A 25,905-nucleotide genomic window follows, 5' to 3' on the forward strand; every position below is an offset into this window, starting at 1 on the left:
TTGTATGTTGCTTCTGTTTTTCTTGGCAATTTCTGCAAAACCTAAAAACAAAGGGAAAACACGACTACACGGCAATTTTATAATTTGCCAGTAAAACTTTTTTTTACATCGTAGTAATTTGTACAAATTAAATAATTTCGTGTAATTTTCATTTAATGATCACTGGCAGCAGCAGCAGCAGCAGCAATTGAAAATGGGTAAACGGGCCATTGAATTGGTCAAATGTGTAATTTCCCCTACGAAAAAGTAGGCAACACTTTTCACTTCAAGCGCTCTTTAAGCAGCGACAAAAAAGAAAATGGAAAAAAATGGGAACAAAACTGTCGTTATTTATGCAAAACTAACTTGTGCTCTTTAGAAATTATTATTTCTCTTCGTGTGTGTGTGTGTTTTTAATGTTTTGGATGTACAGTGTGTTGTTTCTCTTGCTGTTGCCAGTTGGCAGGACTTGTGCGTTTTACGTTTCCTTCTTTATGTTTGCTCACTGGCAGACAAACAAAACGAACACATACATACATGCCCAGACGCATAATGAGCATTTGGCTGGTTTCCTTCCGCCTTGTGGTTTGCCATTTGGCATTTTATATATACCACATTACATCCTTTTATCTTGAATGGCTTTAAGTCATAATAAGCTAAACCTTTAAGGGTTCAAGCTTCAAACTAATTCCCCTTTAGCCTACGACTAACCAGCATTAAAGCATTTCATTTCTCTTACAAAAAGTTAGTTGGCTAATTTGACATTGGCCTGTCTGTATGTCTGACAACTTGTCTAACTCGTTGAATGCCATCATCAGCGCTAGCTTTTATCTCCAACAATCATTTTCCAAATATGTCAACATAATTAATTTTCAATTACACATACATACATACATAGACAAACTAGCACACCTATTCAAGCTTAATTGGGTAGAACTAGCCAGTTGGGGCGTATTCCATTACTATTAATCGTGGTCCTGTTTCGGTGGATGTCTCTCCCCGGTGGTGTCACTTAGTATAATTGAGCGACATTTGATGGGAAATAATTCACAATTCTCGATTCTCTTGAAGTGTTTTTTGTTGTTAGTAATGATGTTGGTAAATTAATCACAAATACAAATCCATTCAAATGTTGTCATAGTTTTTCCACTCGCTGACATAATGGACCCTTGAACCATGCCCCCGATATCTGGGGGTCTTCATTCTATAGAAAGAAAGGTGACAAAGCATCAGTCACGCCATTGGATTTCATTTCTAGCCTTTGTATTGGGCCTTTGATGGTGTGTGTGTGTGTGGCTGTATGTCTTAATGGCATATCATCAATTTAAAGCATTCGAATTAGCCAGTGTGAGAAAGAACGAAAGACAGTTTTTGGCCAGGGACAGAAGTAAGGACAAACTGTGTATCCTTGATTCGAATTGAAAACGTGTCAACGTGGCAAAGGCATTTTAACCAAATGAAATTTGCTGCTTGACAACGATCTTTCCCCCTCTCTCTCTCTCTCTCTCTCTTTTGCTTGCCTTTTTATCACCTTTCGTTAATCAAAATTCAAAAGTGAGTAAATGGTGCGGAAATAATGAGAAATGTATGGGGATCCGGCTCTGCTTTGTTTATCAGGTTTGGGTAGTTGGTTTAATCATCGTGATACCCATTTTCTTCATCATCCGCCTCAGGTTCAGGCGTTGGCAAACCGCAACGTTTTACCAGAATTTCGAGTTTGCTTGTCTGCTACTTTGCTTTCCGCTTTTGCATAATAAATGTCACAGCTCACGACAAGCAACAAGAACTACGAGAATGAGAATGAACTACAATGGCAAAAGAAGACAAAACAAAAACAAGAACAACAACAAGAAGTCGCATAACAGGTAACAACTACTTATGCTCAGGTAAAACAGCAAAGACCAGACAATGCGAATGCGAAAACAAACAGGAAAAAAGGTAGAAAGAAAGGAAGAAAGCCTGAACGAAATGACAACGTCATAGACAAGAAGAACGATGGAGGCGGCAATGGCAAATGGCGAAAGGCAAATGGCAGAAAAGGAATCTTAACTAGAATTATTCATAATGTTCAAGAGGCACGCATACATTTGCATTTCACTTTCACGGATATGAGTGTCACTATCATCAAGACGAGGGGGGGGGGGGGGCTGAGGGACCAAGATATCCTGTCTGAACTAGAACAAAAGAGGTGCTGTTGAGACATTGGTGGACGTGGGCTTCTCGATACAATCCAACATCAAGCAAGTCATTCAATTTAGCTGCCAGACACACACACACACAGACACACGCACATATACAGACAGCCACAGCCACTAATAAAAGTGAAAAAGGACGTGAGGAACGTTCGTGGAATTTCAAACATGTTGCTTTCTCATTCTTCTAACAATCAGATGAACTAAACGAAGGAGTGTAAAATGGAAATGCTGCCAGCGACAGCAAAAGAAACATTCAACGAAATCAGCAAAGGCAAACAATGAAGAGAAAGAGAGAAAAAAATAAATAAACCCACACACACACGCACACGAAATTCGGAAAAGACAAAATGGAGACAAATAATTAAAGTAAAAAGTTGCCTTTGCCATTTCTTGTTTCTTTCATTTCTCGTTTCATGCCTTCTTTCGTTCGTTGTATCTTTTCTTCCTTGATTTGGCGGTTGCTGGGCAAGAAAGCAAAACGAAAAGAAAGAAGGAAAACCATAACCATCCGGGGCCAGCAAAATTTCATCAAGGTCAGAAAGTTGATGCCACTTTTGGTGGCTGGGTCAGGTTGCTCACCCAATCTGAACTGTCTTTGACAACGGCTCGAATGGCTCGATAGCTGAAAGGGAGCGGCAAATGACAAGCGGCAGACAGCTGTGAATGGGATACGTTTATCTGCAGACCAAAAAAAGGAAAAGTAATTTCTTAAAAAACTCACAATGGTCGGCAAAGCAAGGGTCGAGCAACCGAAAACGAGTGTCAAGTGTTATTGACGATTTGTTGATGATGTGCCACACAAAGTAGAACAAGGACAAAGACTTGGGGGTTCGATGGTATGTGCATAAGAAATCAGGCAAAGGGCACGCGTCTATTCCACTGCTGTCACTCGAGTGGCCAGGTGGTCAATGGCCTGCATATGTTTAGCGCCATTCGATTCCTCTCATAGACATCACAAAGGACTTGCGTTTGTCTCCGAGCACTTCATGTATGTATGAATGTTTAATAAGAAATTGCCAAGGCTGTGGCTTTGGTCCAGACAACCAAAACGACAACAACAACAACAACAACTATAGTACAAACAACAATGGCAAGGTAAACACGAAGCACACGAAACATCTTTTCACTGTGATAACAAAGAAATATATTTCTTTATTCAACATGCCATGAGGCACGTAACATTTTTATCTCTTATTCAAAGTTCATGTAGGTGGTGCTGGTATCCCCCCCCACCCCCCCTTCCCCTCCACGCCACACCCCCAAAATAAAAAGTAAGAAAGAAAAACTTTTCAAGTGTTAAGCAATAATCAAAAAGGCTGGACCTGAACTTGGACGGGGCTCGCCAGCATTTTCTTTTTTTTTTTGGCATAGTCTGTCGTCCTCGACGTTTTGGGAAAAGTTTTTCGTGTTGCAGGGTCATTGCTTAAATGGGTTTATGGCTTAATCTTCAGTTGTAATAGGCGTTGAAATGCCTGGGATTTTCAGGCATTTATATTTCGTGTTCTCTTTCTTTTCTTCTTGTAAACATTTTAAGTATTTCTCGCTCTTCATTAATTACACTTTGACCCGAAAAAGTAGGCAATGATTTTTTTGGTTTTCTTTAGGTTTTCATCCTTTAATTTATGAACTGAGTTGGCGGCGAAGGAGAAGAGAATAAAGAAAATGAAAGGATATAGAAGGAGATGCCATAAACTTTCCATTTTTTTTTTGTTTTTGTATTTCAATTAACTCAATGTTGGGAAATTGATTTCAATGATGAGCTGCAAAACTGCGCAAAAGCTGAAATAAATCAAATCAAATATTTATTGTTTTCGATTCAATAAATTTTTATCACACACCAGGGTGCAGGGCCACGCCCATCAAAGTGACACACAAAGACATACCAGCACACACACACACACACACACTCACATGACCACATGAGTGCTAGCGGGGGGTAAGGGTGGAGGCGTGGTAGGTGTAAAATACGGCAGACAACACTTTTACTTTTCGTTTGTGAGCAGCGACAATATAATAATCATAAAAAGGCGAATGAAAATCACAAATAAATACAAATACAAAAAATGAAGCAAACCGAAATTCCGTCTCTCCTGCAGATTCATCTACGGACATACATAACTGCGTGAGCTCTTTCTTTGTGGGTCGTGGGCGTGTCCTGGCGTTTATGAGTGAGGCGAAAATTCGAACATAAAGAATTTGCAATTTAAAAGGGATTTACGGCGCCTCGTAAAACAAACACAATAAAAGATCAAACGACATGACAGGCCTTTGCCTTCTTCGGCTACGGCTCCTACCCAACTTGGCCCTTGCTCCACCCTTGTCACCGTCTCATCTCCAAGCCCTGCGGCTAAGGCGAAATGTCAGAAAGGGCTGAGAGACCCCAAAGTTGACAAAATAAAAGTAAAACAACACAAATTTGCTGTGACAACTTGGCAAAGCCTCGAGATCGAGATGGATATGACAAGGCCATTCGCATACGCACACACACACACATACACGCACACGCATACATTTACAATAAACTCAAAATGAAAGGCGTTGGTGAATTGTTTTTGCTGCTTTCCACTTTCGGTAGCTGCCATTGCCATTGCCACTGTTGACGTTTTAATCGAATCAATCCGGCCAAAGAGCGTGCAGCAAAAAATTTATATATTTCCACCAAAAACGGAAAAGTTATAAGCTTGTTGCCAGTTGTCTGTTGGGCGTTGTTGATGGTGGGGATGGTTTGATCTGGGGTTGCCTGTGTGTGTTGGGTCTGACAGTCAGACAATCAGACAGACAGACAGGCCTGTCAATTTTTAGCCAAATCTAACAAGCTAATTTAAGCAAGAATATCAAAGTTATGTGTTCGGATTGTGTACAGAACAAAAAACAAAAAGAAACACCCTTCGCTCAATAGCAAACCCCTTTTTCAAATCTATTTCGGAAATTAAGTTGCAAAAATAAAATGATTTTTCTCTGCTCCATCAGCTATGGAATGAGCAAATGAAAATTGCAAATACACACACACACACACACGATACATATGCACTTTTGTGACCAATGGGACAACAGAGATAAGTTTTGATTTGATTTTTCATCTTCTACTTACTAATCTATAGTTCAAGCTGCAGGAATAAGAGAATGGGAAAGAAAATTAATTTGTTTTTTCCCCTCGTTTTGGAGGGGGCACGACCCATGATTGAGCCAAGGACCTACTATAATTGAGTTTTCGAGTGGTCTTTTGTGTAAATTACTGAATGCAATTGGTCTTATCTCAATTGCATCGTAATGAATTGATTGATTTTGAATACCATTTGAATATCTCTTCGTTTTCATCTGAGTAGGGATTGAGGTTAATCGTTTTGGCCACCGGTTTAAAAAACATTAGCTTACCTTTCTGTTGCATTTCATTTATTTCTACCTATTGAGTATTTTACTCTACTTACTGAAAAGCTTCCGTTTATATTACTTTCAAGTGTTTAGGATAAATTAATCAAAGGATCAACAGGATTACAAAATCTAAAAAGAAAAGAATGGGATACATTTAAATTATACATACAATTTTCTTTTCTACATAGCTTTACTTATATACCAATTTTGATAAATTTATCAACAAACAATACATAAAGAAAAACTTTTTGATAACTCTGTAAAGAAGTAAGTTTAAAAATCAAAATCAAAGAGATGGCAAGCTAAATCTATAATATAATTATTCTTCATGAAATTGTAATAAAGTGTAATAATGTGTTTTAAGGTTACCAATTGGTCATGTTTGATATTCCATTCATTTGCTGGACGTTCTCTATGAAAATTGACTAACGTTTCATTCATATTTCCCAGCGATATGTGTGTAAAGGAGCGGCTCATTTTCAACCATTTCTTTTTCTCCTTAATTGCAGTTCACTTACAAGATAAATTATGGGCTACAATTTCATAATTTAATAAATGTATACAAAAAAAAAAACATTTTCTTATATAAAGAAACTACAAATTAGTCAGTGCTAGCTATGCGGGAAAGTTTTGGCATATTCTGTGAGTCTTTGGGGGAACGCTTGAATAAATATGCTACCAGACTTAATCCAATTAATATGAAATTTAAATGCTCGAGACGATTTGGCAGACGACTCGATTCTCATATACTTACTTCCAATACACACACACACACATACTTATGTAAGTATAACATATATACATATATGTGGCTACATGTCGAGTCATTGGCCATTGAGATGTGCACAAGCCGACGATTCGTAATTTCCACTCAGTTGCAATGGGAACCGCAGGACAGGCAGCGGATACAAGTTACCCCCTGGGAAGGTTGGTTGCCAGCAAAAAAAAACTTTTTCTGCGACGTAGATAGTTTTCGTTCAGCCGCCTCCGTCTCAGGCTCCATCCACAGTCTCCTGTGGGCGGTTATGTGTGAGGGCGTGGCAGTAGTAGTAGTATCACATCAGCAGGCATACATTTTTCCACTCTGCACGTATCCAACTCTGGCTCTCTGGCTCTCTAGTATATCTCTGGATGTGTGTGTACGCCTGGATGTAATGCGTCATGTTCGAGTTTATCGCTTGGACTCCAAATTGCCATGCAGGGCCAATGGCAATCCAAATGACGAAATGTGCAGAGGATGCTGCTCGACCCAAAAAAGGCTCCATCAACCCAGGCACAAAAGTGCGCCCTGTATATGTATCACACATTGACAACTAACTAAATGACGGGCAGGCGGCCTGAGAGAGTGTGCCAATGTTGTTGGTAATGGAACCGCAAATTGAAGTGTGGCGAATCGAGCCAAAAAGTTCCAACAAGCGGAAGAGAGAGAGATGGGACTTAATAGAGTGAGATATATGCCCAAAAACAAAACACATTTTCTGCATTTACAACTAATTAGTTTTGCATTCCATTTGTGATTTATGGGAATCAATCAATGCCAACAAGTGTACCGCATTGGCACAATTTGAAATCAATTTACACTCATTTGAATTTGGCCAACATGAAACTGAAATGGCGTAAAATGCAAACCGAGCGTGATAATTCACTGGGGTCCAATGCGTCAGAGAGTTTGTGGGTGTTCACACGCGTGTTTGTAACTACATTTGTGACGGATATTGTTGCTTTTGCTTTTGCCTTTGTGTCGCAATTTGTCCCTTTTGATAGCCCAGCTCCTTCGTCTCTTATTATGCACATGAGTGGCTTACCTTGCCAGGCACCCAGACCAGCGACCGCACTCTCACAAGTAACCGCAGTAGCTTCAATTTATTCGCCTGGCTGCACACGCACCGACCGCCACAATTGTGGTCCTTGCGGAACTCGCTCAAACAAAGGGGGAGTTGGAGCTGAAGCTGAAGCAAGTGAGAGGGGCACCTTGTAGCTCCTTTTTCCTGTCCTTTGTCTTTTCATTCCAGACACTTGACTTGTGGCCGTTTTGTTGTCCCGGCAGCAGATTTATGCAAAACTTATTTATGGTGCTGCTTCTCCCAAGCCACAGTTGGAGCCGTATAGCCATTTTGTCTTGGCCTGATTGTTGACTTAGGTCACACCCAAGTACTCCCTCTCTTACCGTCACCCCGCTCCCAATCAGCTACTTAAGCTCGTTACATCAAATAACCCACCAGCAGCAAGAGACCAACAAAAAAAAAAAAGAGTTAGAAGCTGAGCCAGTTGTAAATGTGCCAAAAAGCAAGATAGATTGCAGGTTATTATTATTATTATGAATCCCCACTTTCCATTCCCACTCACTTCATTTGGCAAACAGTGTGCAGGGGACGTGGGTGGTGGGGGGGACGGTAAATTAATCGGGTCAAATTGTGGAGATTTCTCTTGAAGATGCACAAGTTTAAAATGTACTCACCTTTTTATTGCGTTTCTTCTGCAAATGAATATTAATTATTTAAAACATAGAAATGGCGCAAAAACCCATTAATCATCATGATAATTTATTCCTTCACTTTTACACCCTGTTTACATGATTTAAAAGAGTATATTGTGCACTTATAAGTTATGAGACTTTGAAAACCTTTTAATTGTATATAAAGGCGAGTAAAAAGTGCAATAAGCAGAAATGGATTATCCCACTTCCTAGTCTGGTGTAGGATAATCCAAAGATTGAACAACTTAAATGCTTTACAGAGTAACTTAAAGTCGTCGCCTTAGAATACAATTTCTGTTTTATATTTTATTTTTATTTTTTTTTTGCCTACAATGTATATTTTTTAATCTCCTGCACATTTTCATTAAAATAATAGGAATTTAAGTTGTAAAATCAATAAAGTAGCACATTAATTATAACAATAAGAATAACAACGGGACGCAATCGGGCGACACTAATAAATCCCTCGGGTCATAAACAAATCTGTGAATAATTCATATTGGATAATTCAGCAATGGCAGTGAAAATGAGCAACGCATGAATTGCATTTGTGCAATTAAATTGGGTAAATTAGTTCAACTAAATAGATTGCAAAAAATTTGCATGCCATTTGTGACTTGTTTAGGTAGGCGGAACGATGCAGTGTATAGACAATTCGTTAAATTCATAATACGATTTGCACAATTGTCTTTGCTTGCTCGCTTGCCTAATCAAAATGCGCATAATTTCCGTTTTACATTTACATTTGTCTAGATGCAGATGTTGGCATTTTTCTGCCTAGATACTAGAGATACACTTATTCTATCCACTGACCTCGACAGGCTCTAATAATCCTGATCTTTTATTTTTGTCCTTTTGTGTGTGTGTGTGTGTGGGTTTTTGATTTAGTTTATTTCTATTGCTCGGATATAAAGTGCAAATAAAATAAATAAACAAATAAACAAAACAAATGAATTGTTTTCATTTGGTAGCTCTGCGCAATTTTATTCGCTTTATTTGGCCTCACAACCCTGAAAAGTATGCTATGTTATTTAAAAACCTATTTCTGGGCTTTATGACCTAGGCAAGGATATAAAGCCAAGGTTCTTACATTGCTTTACTTTCATAATCTTAATTTTGAACTCATAGTTGACAAAGTTCAAGTATTAAAGTATTAAATTGATTAAAGTTTTGAGTCTTTTTCGCTTTTCTTAAAGTCTTTTTTGCCAAGAAAAACTTGTATTGCGATTGATGCAAATTTACTTAAATTGATATTAAAAATTGTACAATTTAAAAGTTTCAGTGAAAAATTCTTCTTTGTGCAATTACACTTTGCCGCTTTAATGTCAATAATTAATTAAACAAATATATCTGCTCTCTTGCAGTTAAAACGGAAAAACATTGCCCGATTTCTGGATTTCATTTATTGGACACCATTGCATTTGCATTTTCGCGCTCTGCGACTACCAGGACAACGCCAACGACGACGAGGACAACATGTTGAAACTGTTGGCACTGATTATTGTGATTTTTTATTTAGGTAAGGTTTCAGCACGCAGATTCGAAATCAGCGTGTGTTAAATGTTGCATGTTGCATGTTTTATTAATGACTGTACACACTCTCTCAATTGAAAATGTTCTGTATATGATATTTGCCAGCGAAAGCTGTTCATGAATTAATCACATTTGGCCGATAAACGATTGGGGTACAAAGAGTTTTTGCCCATTAAGAATATGGAAATTGCAATGCCCACTGATTGTTGATATTTTTGTAAATTTTATATTATTTATTCAAGGGGCAATTAAATTTTATTCGCACACAAAGTAACTTAAATCGTGATTTGCGTGTTTTTCGGTTATGAAGGCTCATTTAATTAAAATTGAAAAATTTAACTGAGTAATTGTCCTTAGAACTGAACATAAAAGGTCTCTCAACATAACAAAATAAACATCCTATAAGTCATATCTTTCTATCTTAAACTTATTATTATTTATTATTTATAACTTATTTGTGTTATTTTCAACATTATATTTGTGTCCAAATAAGGATTACAGCGAATTCAAGTTCCAAACTTATTTGGAGAAAACTGTCCCAACGAATTTAAGTTGCGAATTTCGTCCTGTCAAACGCAGCGCGTTTAAGCTTTCCACCTTCGAATCGGTATAAAGTTAACAGTAACTTTTTCGAGCTCTGTTAACTTAACGGTAACTTTTTCGAGCAAATTTTATGCCATCTGCTGAAAGCTTTTAGTTTAAGCCATAAAAATGGCGCAAAGGAACTTTAACAACATGCTTTACTCATTTATAGCAGCTTTTGTGACTCTTAACAAAATTCTTAGTATTGCTGGACTAAAAGCATAATGGAAAAATTCGCTAACCTGGTCAAAAAGCTAGGACTCTGGCCCAGTGTTGATAAACGTCAATTAAAGTTACTATGGACGTTGCCAGAAAGTTTGATTTAATTCCCGCTTTATTTAAAATAAAACATTGGATTTCAATTAAATTATGAAATTTTTAGAAATTTTACGGCGCATACTGAAAATCTTTTTGTGTGTTTTTTTTTTTTTGTAAATGGTGAATAGATAGTTGTGGAAGGACTACGCAATGTTTCCCTAATTCATTCCAAAGGATAAAAATATAATTTTTTTGGCTGAATGGTAAAAGTTAAAAGCCAAGGCAGTAAATTTTAAAATGTATTTCTTATATATATGTTATATATTTCCTCACATTTGAACGGTTCAACTTGGTATATCAGATAAGGATGACAATTTCTTATTCCTTTACAATTGAACAACAGATCACCTTTTTTCAAATTTTAACCTTGGCATGAACATATATGTATATTTTTTCCTAATATTTATAGTCAAATCAATTAATTACAACTTCTATTTGCGTTTCTTCATGGAATTGATTGAATCAATAAGTTCGTGACATTTTAAAACTCTCATTTGTGGATAGATAAAAGTCGTCACAGTTAACAATTAATTGTATTTGGATGTGAATTCGAAACGAGAAAAAGTTCAACAAAAGTAGGCGGTGCTCTTTGGATTTTTCAGTTGGCAACTTTAATATATTGTACCACTCAAGCATAACTTTTTCTTCGTACCGCCCAGAGTAGAAAGAAAAAACCAACACATAACGGCAAACTATAATTATGTTTATCTTAATTATATTGCGTGAAGTAGGTTTCTTATTAACCAGCAACAAAGTCACAAAGTCGGGCACAGAAGGAGCAACAATTTACGGTGGGTTGAGGTCTGGTCCCTTTGCTCAAGGAATTATTATTACAGGTGGTGAGGATGGTTGGAGGTGGAGGTGATGGCTCTTCACTTCTGGCGTCGCGTGAGCAATCACAGCACGAGCTGCCAAATCACCAGCAACTGGCCAAGTGGTGGACATCGTCAAGTGGCGCCTTTGTTCACGTCCTCGCCCGCAATTTTATTTGCATATATAAAACGTATGATGAACGCAGCACTCGTAACGGGCCAAGGGTGGGGGGGAGGGCACATGTTTCTAATGCGCCACAACAACAAGAGTCCTGTGGCCATTGTTGATTTCTTTTCTTTTCGTTACGTTTACGTTATGACTTGCCTGCAGCGTTCAAAGTATGCTGAGAAATGAATCAAGTTTTTGGTTTTTGGCTGTTTGATTTGCGTGCCACTGGGCTGTTTTCGAAGGCGGGCCCACATGGCGTATGCGCAATGCAAAGTAAATATGTTTGGCGTGCGACACACGCAAAAATGAAATGCATGTCATTACCTTGATTTCTTGGCCAGTTCTTTGATTGCCACAAAGTCGTATATAGTCCACTCATTTGCTTGACTTTAGCCAAGAGTGAGAAACACTTTAGGCCAGGCCAAATCCTCTTCGTGAGCCGCATCATTTATGTTAATCAAAAGCCAAGCAAAATCAATTTCTTTTGAGCCCCCCCCCTCCCAGTCGAGTCGATAGTTGAGCAAAGTCAATGGAGCCGATAAATCAAAACAATTAAGTCGCTTTAAATTGACTGAGTCGAAGCTGAGGCCAAGCCATAAAGTGACTGGCATTAACCAAACTCCCAAGTGGGTCTAATAAGCTTGAGACAGCGCTAATTTTACCCTCATTAAACAAACTGACATGCCAGCCAGGACAGACAGGCAGGCAGAAAGGCTGGCAGGCAGATTCTGGAAGTCCTGGAAACATTTTAGAAGGCTCAATAAACTCAAAGGGCTGACGGACCGAACTTACTTGACTCTCAACTCGACTATGTTTGCTGTTGCCAGAGCAAAGCGTCGCCATTTTGGCAGTCATTAACGGCAAACTGCTTCATCATTTAATAACCCAAAAGTGAGCTGGTTAAATGCCGAGTAAGACAGGCTGTTGGCCCAAAAAAAAAACCGGCAAAAAGAAACCCTCATACACACAGACACTTACACAGACAACAGCTTGGTACAGTTTGGCTAAATGTGTGTGTGTGTGTTGGGGAGGGGGGAAGGGCAAAAAGAATGGCATAGAACATGCCACACTTATTTTTATAGATTTCATTTTAACACCGAAAAAGGGCAAACGCATGGATGTTACCCACCACCACCACCGCCACGCCCTTGCCGCCCATTTCCACTTGTATTCATTCTGGCTCTTGCCAAGCCTGCCATGCCTACATAAAATTGGCAAGGCGTCAAACAAACCAGCTAGCAAGAAACAAGCCAGGCAGGCAACGAAAAAAAGGGTTCATTATGGCAATTTGCTTAAACTTCCACTCCCTCGCCCAATTCCCCCTCTTCTTATCTCTTTCTCTGTGTCTGTCTCGGCAGTCATGCTTGCTATTTTTTTCTTTTTTTTTTGGGTCGAAACTTGAACTTTTGTGTCTTTTTTTTTCTTGGTTGCTTAAAGTGAAGTTGAGGCCTACTACGCAACGAGAGATGCGCCATCATTGGCCAAGCATTTGACGCCAGGGAAAAGTTCATAAAATATAATGAAAAGCAACATTTACAATACATTTGTTTGCCTTTTAGTTTTTTTTTCCCCCACACACATTTCTGTAAAGTTCAATGCACTTCGGGGGCAAGAGGTTTTTTTGTGGTGGGAGTCCTTGCGGTTGATTTGCAATTCACTTGAATTAATGTCGCATTTTATGAATTTTGCAACGCTTTAATTGCGTTTTGTAGTTTGATTGCTTTTTGAGACCTCAATTGGCAATAGTAGTAGAAATATGTCGACAAAACCACTTAAGCTTCAGAGTATGCAGGTAAAACCTGACCACCCAATGCCAATACACTAACTTTCATACCGATTGCCATACTTGAAAAACCTACAAAGACCACGCAACCACATTAACACCCCCCAAACAAATGCATGCAAACAGCCCCCCATTTTACTAGACCAAGAGTCTAGCCGGAAGTTGGCAGCAAGACCCAGAACGATGGAGAGAGCTAGGGAAAATCGGAGATGGGGAAACTGTGGCGTGTTGAGTTTTCATTTTTCGTGCGTGCCTTGGTCACTCGGGGACATTCAGAGACGACTGTGGTCAATGCTTAATTATATTTGCGTGTGCATGACCAATTCCCAGACCCAATCTCACTCCCACTCCCACTCTCATTCCAAATCTCGCTACCAATCCATGCAGGCATTCATCTAAGAATTCTAGCTTTAAAACCATTGAAATTATTCAGTTTAGCCTTAAAGCAGACACACTTTGTGGGGCGTTTCTTTTATGTATTTCGATGTTGTCTAATGTCTATTGTCAGCAATATGATTTGTCACTCTACAAGGACCACCTATGAATATGAATAGACCACGACATGTTGGCTTTTTTTTGTTTTGCTGTTGCTTTGATCGATTGCCAAACACGTCCGCTGACATTGCCGCAAAAGTCACTCATAGCAATTGTGGCCAGACACTGTTGGGTGATGGGCAATGGGCGAGTCTGAGGTGACGGCGACCCTAATGGGTAATAAGTAAATTGCGTGCTTGTTCGCCCAGAACTCGTCACATTTGCAGTGATTGCTCACTTTTCGACACTTTTGAGCGGCTGCAGTCGAACAAAGCGAAACGACAAGAGGATCAACATTAACTCTTAAGCCTAAAGTGGGCGTCCATTAATCAAATCAGACAAGAAGTTCATGGACGATGGCAAAGTCAAATGGCAGGTGGGCCAAATGGGCGTGTTACGTTTGCATTTTCTATTATTATGAAGACATTTCGTGTCGATGGCAGCGCAAACATTCAAACAAACTGGCACACACGGCGTATGCTTGATATTTTTTTTTTCTTTCGTTTGTTGATTTCTGTTTTAGTTTTATTTTTATGTTTTGTTAGTCTGTTTGGCAAGTAATTAGTGGATCCACAAGCAAAGCTAACACTAAAAGTATAGGAATAACATTTGATTTCGACAAGTTTCCTGTGGCAAAGTATTTGGTAGGGAAATTGCCGCTTAATTTGTAGTCAAATTAAGGTCAAAGGCACCCAGACACCCATACACATACATTCGTATGGGTGGATTCGAGTGTGGATTCTGAGTTGTATGTGCTGGGGGGCTTGTATGCCATTTTTATGCCACCCTTGCACAAAATTTATGCCTTCAATGGCATTTAATCAGCTCCACAAACTGTAGAGACCGAAAACACATTTGCACATTTATCGCTGCCATGGCCTTTGTATATCCTTTGCATTCGATCTAAATTGTTTTATGCGTCTCGTTTCGTTACATTTCCATTCGTTTTCGTTTTTTTTTTTGGGGAGGCGGTCCTTGGCGGACTTGTTCTTGTGTTTTTTCTTCTGCTTTTCTTGTTATGGCAGCTTAGACAAATACACCCGAGGGATATTTTATATTTTTTAGAAAAGAAATTCATAATTAATCTTCTATATCCTATATTTCTATACACCTGTCTTCGGATAAAAACTTAAACACTTGAATTGATGTCATATTTTGAGGACTTATAGACTTTGCTAAAGGAAAGGACATCATTAATTTGATGATACTTTCAGGTCCCGAAGTGTGTTAAATTTTCCTAAAAGACTTTGAAATATCTGAACTCCAGTTAGATCTTTCTTAACAATAGGATATCAAGGAAGTCAAGTTTAAGTTTCCATTCTCAGAACTCTTCGACTTGCCCTCGTATGCTAAACAGATAAAATGCGATTCGTTTCGAATCGATTTCGTATTTATTTTGTTTTGTGGTGAATTCGGAAATTTATCTATGTCCTTTTCTGGGTCACGCATTCTTTAGTTGCAATTATTTTACGCTTGATTTTGCAATTGTTTCTCCTCTTCTTTAGATTTGCCATAAATTAAAGAATTCAAATTGTGGCCCTTTAGCTATGGAGTGGGCGGGAAAGATTGGGCTGGGGGGGATGAGGGCTGCAACTTGTTTTGCCTGCTAAAGTGTCAACAACAGGCTGGCTGACACCAAAATCTGACAACACTAATGAGCGAGCAATGGTTGTTGTTGTCTGCGCCACGCCCTCGTCCTCATGATGCAAGGCAAGTTTATGGTTGTTGTTGTTTTTGTTATTGCAGTTGCCCACAACTTTGACATAATTCTGGGCAGGTTGGCCAAAAAACTGAAAGAAGAGTACAACTAAAAAAAAAACTGAAGGAAAATGAAAATAAATATGTTGCGAAAGTTTGTGGGTGTCGTCGCTGCAACTCTTTTTTGGTTTTTTGCATTTCGTTTTTTGCCAGAAAAAGTTGATAACGAGCAGGTGTTAAAATGTGACCAAGTGTTGGCTAGGCAGACGCCTGCCTAGTTGCTAGAGCTCTTCGCCTCCCCCTCTCCATCAGGTGGGCCTGTCCGGGGTTCGGCTGGCGCTTTTGGGTGATTACAAGTTGTTGACACTTTTGCACAGTTTGTGGCAACAACTCAAAGCCAAAGGCAAAGTTGGCTGGTTGCGGCCATGGCTAACATGCTGGTGGTAGCTGCCAGCTTGTTTGTGGCATCGTTTCGTTCAGCGTTGCCAGATGGCATGATGTGATTTGCTTGACGCTTATTTCATATTCAAGTATGCATATTGGTTGCCTTCGTCCTTGTGTTCGCCCTTGCCACATTCACAACTTTACGACCGTTGCCGTTGACTTTTTAATGAACATGGCAATTTGCCGAAAGGTGAAAAAGACGCTCACACACACACACGCACACCACTCGCATACGCATGTATGTATATCTATGTGAAATGGAGGCGTGGCTTGGCATTTTTGATCAGCGTCGAATATCATTTCACATATCGTTAAAATTCGTTTAGGCGCAGCATACAAATTGCTACATTTCCGCCAAACTTCAAGGCGCTACCAAGACCTTTCGGCCCTTTAGCCCACTTTCCCCCCCTAACCCTCCCCAACCTCACCCAACCGACCAACCTCACTCATTCTCTCAACAAGAATTTCCAAAAATTTCCTGCGTGTGTCTGCGGTGAGGTTCGTGTAAATTGAATGAAATTGAAAAATTTAACGCCACAGCAATTCCATTACGTTTTCCAGGCTCATTTTCACCGAGTTTCCCCCTCCCTCCACCACCACCGACCACACCATCTGATTCGTTCTTGACTCGAAATTTATTCATTACATGCAATTTTTTGCCGTCTTCACTTTCGTTTATCTGAAGAGTTTCGCTTTCATCGAGGTTGGGGCATCGCATTAGGCTTGGCAATCAGAAATCATGTGTGAAATGGGAAAAAATGTTACGAAATAAAATGAAAATCGCGGTAAAAAACAGGAAAAAAAAAAGAAAGAAACAACAGCAGCAATAACATCCACACTGGAGAGCTAAAAACATTCATATGTATGGGTGTATATATAGCAAGTATATATCGTACGTGAGTGTGTTTGTCTGTAGGTTTTCAATTACATTGGCAATTCTTGTGGTTACAGCCATTGGCAAGTGGCAATCCTCTGGGAAACAGAAGCTCAGAGAGAAGAAAAACCAAGTCAATGTAAATAAATAAACGTTTACAAATGCACAAACATTTAGATTGTCATCTGTCTCATCATGCCATCCAGAGATTACCGCATTATCTAAAGTTTCGGCGCTCAGCTCGGCTCGGCTCGGAAGAGAACATCACATCAAGGCACACAAAGGCAAAAACGCACAGCCGGATACATGATGCATATTGTATTTTTGCAATCTGCATTTTATAAATATTTTTATACGCAATCAACAACAGGAACGTAGCATCAGGCGAGCTATCAACCTTCTGGCTACACATTGAGCATACCAAATGCCTGACATGTTTCCTTATTCCTAGGTCCTCTCTTGTCCTGCTGGCTTCTTTCTTTCTTACTATTTTTAATGTTTAATATAAATGCCCGTTCTCATTTCTGTGTTATCTATCCAGCATTGACTTTGTCATGTTGTCTCATCAATAAATGTTCAATACAGAATCCGTTGTCTCTATTTGTTTATAAATAAATATAAACATACATGCTTATTCCGCTTTTCACAGTATGTGGCTGAAGCTTTGCCCCACACACAAATTAAAGGTAAAACAATAGAACTTAAAATTGCTAGTTCTCTAAGCCAATGCCAGCATTCAAATTTCAATTTCGATGCCCAAAACATCAAGCATTTAATCCTATACCAAGCATGGGTGGCATTGATATGTCAGTAGAGTGTTTTAGGCCTGGTTTGCCTTCTGGGCATGGCTTGATTGAGCAAGTGAAATTAATAGCCTTGGCACTAGCTACATATAGAAGGACTGAAAGCATCAGATTTGATTGGCCAGTTTTCTATTCAAACTCTTTGACAGTTTTCTTTTGATTGTGTATTAAGGATATCAAATGTTTATTATTGTTATCAGTAGATGGTATGTGAAAAGTCTACTTAACAAACTTCTCAATTTAGTTGATATTTATGATTCTGTTAACACATACATACAGCTGTGTTCACGAAAATAGCAGTGCCCCTACGCTTTGACTTTAAAGTTGATAAATCATATTAAAAAGACCATAAATGCACCAATCTTTTTTAAATTCATAATCTATTTTTATATATAATAATATTAGTACTATTTGGGACTGAACAAAGAGTCCCATATTTTCAGAAACGAGCAAGATACTGAAGGAAGGGCATTTTGAGCTGTTCATTAAAATAGCAGTAACAACTAAGAATTACAATCTGTCAATTCTAAATTATCTTAGGACTTAATACTTAGTCCTGAACCAATTATTGACAATAGCCGGTTGGCACCTGCGCCACACCGACTCCAGCAATGCTGAACTGGGATCTGTAGCCATTTTTCATGGATAACTTCCCAATGCTAAGCTTTATTGGAAGGTTTTCTCTTTGTGACGCTTCTCTGAATATTTTCCCATACATTCTTAATGGGTTACCAATCCGGCGTAACATCGATTCTTTCGAATTGAAAACAAATTTCCGTTCCTTTTCCGTCTACCGTGAAATTTTTAGCGTTAGTTGACGCAAATAATAGTACACCATAATTATCTAAGTAATTACACTTACTACTGACAGATTTGTAAACTTTTAATTTGTTTTTTTTTCGCAACTAAACGAGACACTGCTATTTTTATGAACAGTTAAATTTGTGGGGTTAAGCACCAAAATTTGAAAAACAACCAAAAAATTAGTAAAATTAACGATATTTTTTTGGGTTTCCTATGCCTATATACCATTTTACAAAACCAAAGTCAAAAAACTGGATGTATAGAAAGGAATATGTGAAAAATGTTTGAATCTTTGTTAGCATCTACTGCACTGCTATTTTCGTGAACACAGCTGTACATTCGATTAGAGTGTTCTTTAAAAAGCTTTTACTATACATTTAGAGTATCTAATTATAATACAAAGTAAATATCGTTTGTCTATATAATTATATATCTGGTCTTTCCAGATAGGAAAAAAAAGATATTGTTTTGTTGAGTTGAAAGTCCCGTCTTTATTCAATAAATGAATGCTTAAAACTTAAGTACAAAAATGTCTTAGAGTAATATTTATAGGCTAAACTTGTGAGCCCTTTAGTGGCATGATCGATATTAATGTGATTTGATTGGCCCGAATTTAATGCTGAATTAGCGTTCTCACGTTTTTTACTTTTAGGGAGACAATTGTTATTGCAAGTGTCCAATTGTTTATTATAAAAAACGGATGTTTACTTTAAAGTTTGATTTTAGGGCGCGAAAAGTTTATAAGGCTTAGGGTATTGAAGTTGGATATATGACTATATAAAAAATTGTAATTTTTACTGTCAATGGTTAACGCGTCGTATGCGTAATGTTCATTGAAATTCCTGTTAGCATACTAAAGAGGGGAACCAATGCTATAAATAATTGTTAAAAATGTCCACTCTAATGCACACGCCTGCTGAAGGTGTGCATGTGAGCCCACACATACATATGTAGATGTCGCCTACAAACTTGCATACTAAATAAGCCGCTGGCCTCTGCTCCTCATCATTAAGTTTTAGCCACACTTTGGTCCCTACCTTGCTTTTTTAACTCCACCTACGCCTTCCTTTTTGCCTCCTTCTCCTTCTCTTGCTTCATCTTCTCTTTAGTGTGGCTCATGCATTTTACATTCGCCTTCGTCAGGTTGCTACTCATTTGTTTTCTTTTGCGCCCAAAGCACACACTTGCAATTACATAGACCACACACACACACACACACACACACACACACACATAGACGGACTTACAGTCATACACTCACTTGCTTACCACATACGACCATTGTTGCAATTGCACGGGAAATAGACTTTTTGAATGCGAATGCGTTGCACATGGATGGATGGATGGAATGTGCTTAGAAAAAAAAAACGAAGAAGAATATGTAGAAGGAGAAGCAGACAAAAAAATAACAGAAAAGAAATGAGAAGTAACAGAAAGGCAAATGGGTGGAAGGCAGAGAGAACAAGGAAAGTGCATGAAGAAAATCCCCTAGCAATACGTTATTTTCTTTTGCTTCTTTTTAAGTTTTTCGTTTCTTGTTTTTGGTGTTGTCGTTGTTGTTGTTGTTGTTGTTGTGTTCTCCTCTTTTACTTTGCAATTGCAAGTAAGTTTTTCTTGCCGCTTTTCCCCAAAAGCGTTTTGCTTCACGACAACTGCTTGCTATTCCAGATGCAGCAGCAGATGTTGCTGCAGCATGGTGTTCTTATTGTTGTTGTTGTTGTGACATTTTGTGGGCCTGTCTTCATGTTTCTTCATGTTGTCAGCGTGGCAGCTTCTCCAGCTCCATCTCCAGTGCCATGTTCTCTAAATCCGTGCTACTTAAATTGTCCCTAAAATCCTCGTGGCAATTCTTTTGCCATGAAGCACATGCAGCTTTTGTGTGCTGTATGAGAATTTAATGACATTCTTAAGTTGTCATCAGTGGATGGGCCACCCAGGCCAGGCCAGGAGGCAACTCGCCCACTACCATCGAGTCCTACTACTAGGCTAACTATCTTGGCATGGCTTGGCTTGGCTTGGTCGGGCTGGTGGTGGGTTGTCTGGGTTGACTTGACTTTGCTTGGTGGCATCTTATCCTGTCGCTGTCGCGGTTCCTTTTACCTCTGTTGCCGCATTCGTTGTGCAAGGAATATCAAATTGACTAAGACCTACAAAATGAGTACAATCATTAGCGTACAAGCTCAGGCATAGCCAACAACAACAACAACAATGGCAAGAAAAATAAAAAGGGCGAGCGAGCGAGTGGCATTGCATATTGCGCCCACATATTGCACAATCGCAGGAGGCAACTCCTGCTCCTACCGATGCTGATGCTGATGCACTTTGCCTTTTAGAAGATGAAGTCATATCAGCATTAGTGTCTGCTCTGGGCTGTCGACTTTCCTGCATCTTTCTTGAAGCGACATTTCTTTCTTTCTGGTTGCGATAGCAACGACGACCGAGTGAGATGAGACATTCAGCATTCAGCATTTACATGGATTTACTTTTCGTTCTGTTTTCATTCATTTTTTTTGGTTCAGTTATTTTTTTTCGTTTCCCCTTTTTGGGTCAGGTCAGATATGAGGCATGCAGTTAATACAATTGTGCCAGAGTTTGGAGCCAAAGTGTGTGGTAAGGGAGTCTAAGCGAATTTAATTTTCAATCCTAGGCCAAAAACATTTGTGCTCTTTCATTTCCCGCTGTCTGTCAAATATATGTAGCTTACTGACACAGCCAGTTATTTTTGGTGGTGCATGAGCAAATCTTTGCTATTTGTAGAAGCGACAACCGCAGACTGAAAAAAGCCGCCGCATTTGAATATGCAATTTGCAATTTGACTTGACTATGCCGACTAGAATGGAATGCAGAGATAAGCGGGGCTGAGACGACAACATCGACGACGACTACAACGAGGACGACGTACGAACGAAACTCTGTCGACAGCACCCATTCTCGAGGTCATGCTTTGGCTCGTTCCCATTCCCATTCCCATCCCGGAGTTAATCTGCAGGCTTAAGAAACCCCAGACTGTAACAGTGTCATATAAAAGCTGCACGCGGTGGCATTTTATCACAGTTTCGGGCGCGTTTTTTGTTTCTTTCTTTCATTCATTCATTCTTTCTTTTTGCCTGGCTGACATTTCAGCGCAAGATTTATGCACTTGGGCTGCAGTTGAAGACAGCTGTCGTTTGCTGTGCTGTGCTGTCGTCTTTGCTTTTTTTCTATCTTCTATTTTCCTTTTTTTGTGTGTGTGTGTGTTCACCCTGTCCCGCTCGTCCTAATAGCTTTTTATCCTCGTGCATGAAATATGCCGCCAAAAATGTGGAATAAAACAGAGCCAGAATATGGAAAGTGTCAATCCAAATGTTTTTGCGCTTCGTTCCACTTGCGAGTGCATAACCCGCATCCAAGTTCATCAATTGTTAGGGGAGCTCTAGTACAAAATGAAAAAAAATTCAGTTCTCTAAACCAAAACGTCGACTTTCAAGTATCCTGCAGTGTAAATTATTAAAAATCTACAAGGATCTCTAATAAGAAGCCCTTTTTATCTACCATTTTTATACATATGCTCAATCGAACTTGATTGAACTGATTGAACTTTATTTTGCTTCAATTACCTTTGTCAAAAAATCCGTCCAAAAAAGTTCTTAATAAATATTTTAAAAAGTTCTTCATTCGAGACATTCAACCTTCAATGCCTTGAAAAGAAAAGGTTTTGAATATTAAATTCATGAATTTTGGAAAACTTGGAATAACAAGTTTAAAAACCAATTCAGAATTGACTTTGTGGGTTATGAAAATTCTCCAAGATTTAGATATTGGCTATTGATAATTTTCGTTTTGTTTTGACTGCAGATAATGTAGATAACAGAATTCAATTTGTTAGTTTATTTCAAATGGAAAACGTATATAAACTCATTCAAACTTATTAACTTTTAAAAATTATATTTTAGTTCTATACTCAATCAGTAGATTGAAATGAATAAAAGTTTAGAGACCTTATGACGATTGCTGTTTCTTTTGAGGAGTATATGGAGTACATATGCTCAGAAGGAATTGGATTTACACAAACAGAAATCTGTATTATATATAGCTTCGTAGTCCATAAACAAGAATGAATATACCCATTTTTGCAAGTGCATAGCAAAGAGAAGAAATTGTAAAATGAACAAAAAAATAAAAAGAAACTTAAAAGGAAGCATGTATTTCTTCTTCCGCTGCCAAGAGACAACTTGAAAGTACAACAAACTATGAATGGCTAAGTTTTCTTGACACACAGCAAGTACACCTACCTACAAACACACACACACACACACACACACACACACACACACACACATACTATTAAGTCATGATAAATTGCTTTTGTATGCGTTTTCACTCATAAGCTGAAGCGGCAGCAAAATGAAACAATAAGCCACGTCCGTCAAGTCAACCCAACTCTTGAGGTGACTGAAGCTATAAACGGAAGCCGACACACTCACACACATACAACACTTCGTCACAGTGGCACAGACAATGCGACTAGACAGTCAGACACCTAGCCTAACTAGGCGTTAGGTGTATTGGTGGAGCGGAGGAGCGGGGGGAGGCGGATGTAAGGGTTGCTGTATGTCATGCCTGCCGCCTGCAAGTGAAGGCAAATGTTTGGAATTCATGTGTTCTGTCTAGTAATTTACACCAAGCGCGATTTCTAAAAGTCTGTGAGTGTGTGTGAGCCACTATTTTGTTTAACTTTAAGCCCACTGAGCTGTTACCTTGGCTAATTGAAAACGCATGTTAACACTTGAATGGCAAAAGCCTAAGTTCATTAAAGAAACTGCCAAAAGAAAAACCTTTTTTCATACCCTTAACTTTTCAGCTTATTTGTCGTCGTGTTTGTGTTCCTTTTTAGTGGCAATCTATTATCCTTCTGCTAGATCCATTGACCGTAACGAAAGCAGGAGGAAATACGGTTCAATATTACCTTTAGGCTTGGCTGACTAGTTTCTATTACATAGGGATAGGTGTGAGTGCGTGTGTGTGTGTGGGTGCTTTGTCCTTTATTGAAGAGCTGGCTAATGCACTCAATTACTTTCCATACACATTTATCCCTTTATTGAATAACCCTTGGGTATTGAAATTAAAATTTTCCCATAGATGCATTAACTGCTGCTGGAAGGAATGGAGATTGGCTTGTTTCTACATTTAACTTTCACTTGACTCCCCCCCGCACCAACACCATCAAACGTCTCTGTCTTGGATGAGTGAGTGAGCGAGTGACAACTGAGATTGGAGTGGAGTGGAGTGGAAAGGAGTGAAATGGTTGGTTGACGCATTGTTGTCTCTTTGCTTCCGTGTTGCGGTTTCAAGTGGCTGACTAGCTGCCTGTTATTTTTGCTACCTAATTATGCACAGACTGCAGGGCCATGTTGACACAGAGAACTAAAGCCAGAGAGAAAGACATGGAACTGTAGCTGTGGCTGAGCAATTGAAGTACGAGTGGCTGTTGCAACTGTCACAGAACTTACTCAAGATGTCTGCAGGGGAGGGGGGGTACAGGGGATTGCATCTATGTGTAATTAAGCAAAGTGTTTTTCAATTGCATTCTTCGTTTGCCCAATTTGCTAAGGATGAAATTTTTTTATTTTAGTTTCCTTTTTTTTGGCAAAGATTTCATACGACGCCTCTGCTAAAGTGTTGAGAAAATGTAGATGGGTGGGTGGGGAGGGGGGTAGGAATGGGCGATATGCCAGTGTGTTGACCTGCCTCCTTGTGCCACGTTTTTTGTTGTATGTTTGTGATATTTTCTAATTTTCACAAAATAAGCAATTCTCACGTCTTTGTCCTCGTCGTCGTCGTTGTTGTTGTTGTTGTCGTCGTCGACATCGTCGTCCTCGCGTGGTATTCTATATACACATATATCCTTGTTCTCTGAATTCAATTCCAACTCGTGTCTGCCTGTTGTTTCGCCAACGGGCGGCAGGTGGCAATACACACACTCTCTCACACACTCACACACACAAAACGCTTTGTACTTCAAAGCAAGTCAATTTGCAACTGTAAAAGTGTGTCTGTGTGTCTGTATGTGTGTGTGTTCCCTAACCCCCCTATTCAACGCTGTCTCTGTCTGTTTTTTCTCTGTATGTCTTTGGTTTTTTGTTTTTTGTTGTTATTCCCTCCATACATTGTTTCCATTCCCGTACTCTATTTATTACGAAAATTTGTTTTATTTCTGCTTTCGAATCGATTGAAGTTTAGTTTGCTACCTTACCTTGGGCCTGGACGACTTTCCTTTTGTTTGTGGAGGGCTTTGATGTTGGCTAACCGCCAAACGGAAGCGTTCTTTCACGTTTCCCGCCAGGCAACAAGCACTAAAAAAGAAACAAAAAAAAAACACACACAGTGAAAGAAAAACCAAGATATAATAATAACAATAACTAAATAAATAAAAAACGCACACACTCACACACACACACACGCACACACACAAGAACGCATAAATAATGCTTTATTTCCTTTCATTCTTTCTCTTGCAGGTAAGCCACAAGTTAATGGTATACTTTCCCCACAGGCTGTGAGTACAAATTAGCAATGGCAATGTAATTATATATTTATTTTTTTTATGCCATTAAAATTAAGTTATGCTGGGGCAACACAATAAACTAATCAGCTTAAGTTGCGAGTCCTGGAGGCCTAAGGAAATATGAATTCGCACACAAAAGTCGAGTAACTACACTTTTTATTTCCATTTCAATTATATGTTTGCATTTTGGAACGGGTTGGCTTTGATTTTCTGCGATAATTGTAATGTGTTCACCATTTTGAAATGTTTCGTGAAGTTATGCAGAAAAGGGAGAAAATCAAGAGGCAGTCGTGCGTTCAGACGGGGCTGCCCTTATAGATTTATGGCATCGGCGACACGTTGACATGCCACAACCGAGTCCAAGTCGATGTCACGACCAATTTCTTAAGGCGGGCCTCTCTGTTGTTCCCCTGGGCAATTTCGTGCTCATTGTTTTATGGGTCGACGGCAGCAGGCCAAAAAGGTGGCAAGAAGATGGGCTGAATTGAGGGTGGTCTGGTAAGGGGGGAGCGGGGGGGAATAGAATTGAGTGTATGAGGCACTCGTCCAGTTCATTTTTTGCCAATTACCGCAAGCCTCGTGCAGTCAAGTTGCCGCCTCGGGCCATTGCTGCGTATACGTAATTTTTATTGGACACTTTCATGCGTCGTCATTCATCGTCAGTCGTCGTCGTCGTCGTCAGCGACGGCGTCGTGTCGTTTGGTAGTAGTAGTAGTTATAGTAGAGTCGTCCTCCTCGGTGTCATCGTCGTCATTATCGTTGTCGTCCATTGCCTTCGTCTTGCCGTTTAGTGTGCCAAATCGTGAGCTTTTTCCCTTGTCCTAGGCCAACACGGTGAAAGCTTTCAACGGCGAATATGATACCAAAACAAAAACGAATAATTGCACTGCCACCTGCAAAAGCCGCTCTCGCTAGCAATCTCTCCAAAACTGTGGCCACCCACCACCCGCCACTGCCTTCATCTCCATTCCTCTCCACTCCAGCT

At 39.3% G+C, this 25,905-nt stretch overlaps 1 long non-coding RNA gene across 2 annotated transcripts in view; it reads right to left on the reverse strand.

The window, feature by feature from the left end:
• Window positions 1-24,706, reverse strand: part of LOC111519368 — a 28,747-nt gene extending 4,041 nt beyond the window's left edge. For both annotated transcript variants that reach the window (XR_002724338.2, XR_006953802.1), the window contains exons 1-2: window positions 24,609-24,706; window positions 5,603-5,675 (exon numbers count right to left, since the gene is read on the reverse strand). This is a non-coding gene — a long non-coding RNA (uncharacterized LOC111519368). The remainder of the gene's footprint in view (window positions 1-5,602; window positions 5,676-24,608) is intronic.
• Between the last annotated feature and the right edge of the window lie 1,199 nt (window positions 24,707-25,905).

The sequence above is a fragment of the Drosophila willistoni genome, chromosome 3R (assembly GCF_018902025.1).
Source record: "Drosophila willistoni isolate 14030-0811.24 chromosome 3R, UCI_dwil_1.1, whole genome shotgun sequence".
Classification (NCBI taxonomy): Eukaryota; Metazoa; Arthropoda; class Insecta; order Diptera; family Drosophilidae; genus Drosophila; species Drosophila willistoni.